The following is a 6,050-nucleotide window of genomic DNA, read 5'->3' as shown; positions in this document are numbered from 1 at the left end:
TATTTTTAATACAAGAACAAATAACCAGTTTGCTTGGTTTGAAAGCTTGCATCGCTATACCCATTTGTAACCAGCTCTTCCTGGCCACCATGCATTAAACAAGGTTTGTTTTGACTGAAAAACAATAGGCTTGTCCAGTATGTAAGGATTGCTTTGACTGCAATCCAATAGGCTTGTCCAGGAGTGTTAAAAAAGGAAATTGGAAAACTGACAATTTGAAAAATCAAATCGAACAGAAAATAAGGTTAACTGAAACTGATGCATTAGTATACTATTTTTAATTTTTAAAATAGCAGTTAATCGAAACCGATCGAATTTCAATAAATATTCAAAAATATAAAAATAACGGTTGATCAGAAATATAAAAATAACGGTTAATCGAAACTGATCGAATGTCAATTAAATATAAAAATATATTTATATTTCTATATAATTATATATTCCAATTATAATAATTAGAACCTATTTAATTATACTTATTTAATTAAGTAATTGTAGAATTGTTTTGCTTTTCTTCTCACTCCTGATATTGGGAAGATAAAATATTCGTTGACTAAATAGAAATAAGATTTAGTTTGGGCTAAAGTTTGTTTATACAAATTAAAATATAAGTTGAATATCCAGTATTGTTCCGATAAATAAAAATAAATACTTTTTATTTGTACAATCCATCCATGAATTATGTTTTTATTTTTATTTTATTTTGTATCATATTTCTACTTGGTTCATTCTTTCCAGTTTTTGCTGTCTTTCTTCACTCTCGAGTTTATAATCCACATAGACAATGCACACACATCTTCCTTTCCATCGTTAATCTTTTTAACTCATCATTGACCCACCATCCCCTCACAACAAAAATTAGAATTCTTTTATATTTTCATTTTTTATTTATTAATGGTTAGAAAACGAAATAAGGTTAAACGATCGAAATAATTAGTTAACCGAATTTAATAGATTAGTGTATGGTTAGTGTTAAAAAGCCGATCAAATGGTTAACTAACCGAATTAGTCTTAATGGAGTGGTGAACCGATCACGTGTATCCTACCGCCTAGGATCCTGTTGATATAAGCTAGTCATACTTAGTGCATTTGCAACATCAGATCTAGTACATAACATGACATACATAATATAGTCTCTTTTGTTTGATAGAGAATTTGTCGTATTTGGATAGATTGATGCCATGATGCATGGGCAAGTGCCCTTTATTTGAATTTGTCATTTTAAATCTATTTATAATCTTTCTATGTACTTTTCCTAACTTAGGCCTATAGAAGCCGTCGTGATCTATAAATGTAGATCTTAATACCTAGTATCACTCCGACTTCACCTAAATATTTCATTATGAAACAATATGCAAGCCACTCTTTTGCTTTCTTGAGTGTTGGAATATCATTTCCAATTAGTACATGTCATCAACATATAGTAGCAAGAATACTATAACCTCCTATAGACTTTTTTTAGGGGTTCTGCATATTTCGTGAGCCGATTAGCTAATGGAATACACAAATCAATTAGTGGCAACAGAAGGACTTGATTATAGGTATTTGCCTGTCATTAAAGGTACACACAATGCCTATCTTCCTTTTTAATGAAGCCAAAAGCTTTGTCTGCTTCATTAAAACGAATGTTTCAACTCTGGGAAGCTTGCTTCAATCATAGATGGTGGATATTTGAAGCTTGCATCCCCAGTTAGGATGTTTAGAATTGGCAAAACCTTATGGCTAATTCATGGAAACATCCTCAATGAGTTTACCATTTAGAAAAGTCGTTTTGATATCCATTTGCCTTACTTCATAGTCATAATGGGAAGATATGGCAAACATTATCCTTATGGATTTGAGCATTGCAATTGGAGAAAAGGTCTCACCATAAACAATCCTTTTGGATTTTTTTGAAACCTTTTTCTACAAGTTTCCCTTTAAAGACATCCTCTACATTCTTCTTGAAAATCCATTTGCAATCAATTACCTTTACACATTCGAGTGCATTAATCAAGTTCCAAACTTAATTGTCATACATTGATTGCATTTCGGCTTTTATGGCCTCTAACCATTTAGCCGAATCTGGACTTTCAATAGCCTGTTGGTACTTGGTTGGCTCGTCCTGGTGCTCGAACAGAACGTTCTTGTCTCCCATGACAAGTATGCCATATCTTTCCGGCTCTTGTAGGATCCTACCATATCTTCTTGGTTCTTGTGCGACTGGGGTAAGGTCCACTATTTTAGGTGCTTCCGCCAACCTCCAACCTCTTAGCTACATTAGCTTCTAGGGTTTGAACTTCTTCAAGTTCAATCGTGCTCCAAATGTCTTTCTTGAGAAGGAATTCATTTTGAAGAAAACACAGTTGTGATCAACAAAAACTTTGTTCTCTGATAGGGTTGTGGAAGTAGTACCCTTTTGTTTCTTTAGGGTAACCCGCAAAAAAGCATTTGTTAGTTTTAGGCTAGAGTTTGTCCCATGTTAATCACTTATCATAAGACTCACAACTCCAAATCTTAATTCAGTGTGTGACCCGTTAGGTTCTTATTGCTACTAGTATGTTTACTAGAATTAACTTAAACAAATTAATTCAATTAAACATATAACAGAATGAGTGCACAAACTGTTATTGGCAAAATCATCACATTCTCCTAGAGCAATAAGAAGTCAGGTTAACTCTAACATTTACCTTTCCGTATTAGGTGCAGTACAATACGACCATTCATCAGCTATATCCTTAAACGAATCCGTAACTATGGAATATGTCAAAGTTACATATAATGAGACGTTTATTTTACTTCTCTAGGTAGAATTAACTCTAAATAGATAGGTTAAGTGAAATATCCATTTCAACTCTTAACCATATTACCTTGCAAAGATTTCAAGTTAATTATCCACAACAGGCCATTGTATATTTTCCATTTATCAGGAGTGATGATTGCTCAATCTAACATTAACTATCCTGCAATTACTTTATATGATGCCCAACGTCTACCCGGACACACCCCGAGTATCATACCTGCATGGATCGTCTTAAAGACAGAGTCAAAGCATCACACTCCATAATCCAGAATCACTAATTAATGTTTGTTTGAGTCCGAGGATTACGTATACCCACTAATACATTTGAGATAAGACTGGTGACACTAGATAAATCTATCCATAATACTATCTCAAGTCAGGTCCTCAATCCTAATGAACTCCTTCATTGGATCCATGTAATTGTCTAGATATCCGAATAGCCAAAGCTTATGAGATCAGCTTTCTGTTCATGAACAGAAGACATTATTACGTGCAAGTCTCTGCGGTATTATGTCAATCCCTTAAACATAATACTTGACTTAGAGCAATTTAAGTTTATCAACTAATTAGTTAGAATCATAAGGTATAGTCTCACTTCATGCTTGTATGAACACTTTATGCTTACTTTTATAAACTTGGGATTTCCTTTTATTTAACTTATCCAATTGTGATAAAAGATTAATGCCTTATATAGTTAAACATAATATATCATATAAATCAAATGATTCAGGAATGAACAATTCATTTACAAATACATTATCTCCTAAAACAATTATCTATAGGACATAAAACCAACAAAAAACATATTGGGATCCTTGCCCGTCCATATTTGATATGGTATGTTTGCCACTACTTTTGTTGGTGTATAGTTAAGCAGAAAATCAGATGTTTCCAGGGCATGGCCTTAGAAAGAATTCGAAAGTTGAACTTGACTCATTATGGACCAAACCATATCCCATAGGGTTCAGTTCCTTCTCCCAGACACCATTCTATTGGAGTGTTTTCGGTGGGTGAGTTGTGAGAATACCCCACACTCTCTAAGATACGAGTCAAAATCTTGGCTCAAGTATTCGCCTCTCTAATCTGATTAGATGGCCTCGATACTTTTGCCAAGTTGGTTTTTGATAAAGGTCAAAAACCGCAATCTTTAGGTACGGTTTTTAGGGTAGTTTTTTGATAATAAACGAGCATTTCTCGCACTTTTATGCATGTGTACTTGTTGTTTAGTTTTCGCATACGATTTATTTATCTTTGTAGTTTCTAGCCATTTCTAAGTGTTTTTGGGCAAAATATTGCCAAAACAGCACACACTTGAACTTTACCTTATTTATTTTGGCTAATTGATCCACCAAAGGTCACACTAAAAGGAGTTTTTGCTCAAATATAACGACTGGTAAGTCAATTTAGCTTTTGGACTAATGTTTTTCGGAGTTTGGCGTGTGTGTTCAGGTTAAACAAGATCAAAAGTGGTAAGAAATCGCGCCTCGGGGACCCCCGAGAGTCGCTCGATGAACTGGGCAGAACCAGCCCGTCGAACTGGCCTCTACAGGCCAGCCCATCGAACTGGCCTCTACAGGCCAGCTCGGTGAGCTGGCCTGTGGGAATCATCTTTTTAGCTGAATCCCGGCCCCACGTCTCCATGATTGCACTCTCGCTCTTCCACCTGTATTGGGAAACAAGTTAGACTAGGTTTAGGGACAAACTACAACTATAAATAGAACATTTGACATTGTATTTCAATATCTTTAGTTTTGTGTAAAAACCTAACTCTACCTTGAAGAATCCTCCTCCTTCCTCTGTCTGCCATTGAAGAACACCAGCCTTCGTGCTCTAAGAGGATTATTCAAGGTTAATCATCCTTCAAGTCCCAGGAAGACGATTGCACTGGTCGACAGGTTCCCTGAAAGGGATTTCTTCTCTTTTATATTTGTTTGCCTCTGATCCATTCTATAAATCCTAGGCTAACTGTATCTCCGTGACAACATTATTTTCATTTTTAATATTAATCCAAGTTTTATTTTCTTCAATTGATTGTTATTTCTTTTCTGCTTATGTTTTACCTTTTTGGGTTAACTCATTCAAATATCCAAATATCGTCTAGGTACATATTGCAAGTTGAATTTGATTAAGTCAGAGACTATAGGATTGACAACCTTCTAGTTGATAAGACCCAAATTGCTGAACTTCAGAGCTAGTTTCGGTCTTACAAGGGAATCACGAACTAGAAACCATAGAAGGATAAGTCGATTTAATCGCCTTAGGCATAAGTGACTTGAATTAGGTTAACAATTGAATGTTAAATTAGGACTGCAATTGATATTATCGTATCACCCCATCTCATTCCAGGTTAAATTAACTTGTTAAAGATCACTTAGGAGTAGCTTTAATCTAATTAGGAGTAGGTTAACTTAAACAACATCAATCTCAAACCCCCCATAGCCTAGATAAAATTAGAAGCCTAGTAGTTTGGTACTTGCGGTATAAATCCTATGGATTCGATACCTGGACTGGTTAAGATTAATTACTTGATAACGACGGGGTACACTTATCCCGTCGCGAGTCTCTCGAGCGGTCGCTCAGAGGCGCATCAAGTTTTTGGCGCCGTTGCCGAGGAAAGATAAAAAGCTTGTTCCCTTTGTGTTTGCTAATAGCCATTTAGACCTTGTTTTTCTGGTGCTAAAATTCTTAACCCTTTTTGTATCTGTACCCTTTTCTAACCACATCACAACCTAATTTTAAGGTTGTTTTTGATACTGTCGGAGTCAAGTAGCAAAGTAGAGGTACTCGGATGAACATTCAAATTCACCGCAATCTTGAGCAAGAACATAAACCGAGAGTAAACACTTAAGTCACTTAAAAATTATGTGAATTGAATGAACTACCAATGGTGAGGTGTTTTACTTAGCTATCCCGAAAGCTCGTTTAATTGAACATGTGTCCTCTTCTTAAAAATATGACATGTGATAACTGAACTGCGGCTTTTGGACATAGTGTCTCTAACTTGCACTTCCGGATGCATGTAATTACAGATGCTTGAAATTGTGTCAGGCACCTAATCAAACCATGAGGTATTTCTTGCTTGGCCAGTGATTGCGGATTTAGCTTTTAGTTTACTTGGGGACAAGTAAAGTTTTAAGTGTGAGGAGGTTTGATAGGGGTCAAAAACCCCTATCTGAAGGAAAATAGACAAGCCTAGGCACAACAGAATAATAAAATTTTATCTATTTCTCTTTTCCAAGATCTGTTAATTGTTATTTCATACAAAGAG

The sequence above is a fragment of the Euphorbia lathyris genome, chromosome 8, assembly GCF_963576675.1.
Source record: "Euphorbia lathyris chromosome 8, ddEupLath1.1, whole genome shotgun sequence".
Classification (NCBI taxonomy): domain Eukaryota; kingdom Viridiplantae; phylum Streptophyta; class Magnoliopsida; order Malpighiales; family Euphorbiaceae; genus Euphorbia; species Euphorbia lathyris.
The sequence above is the reverse complement of the archived record's forward strand: the minus strand, read 5'-3'. Positions refer to the sequence as shown.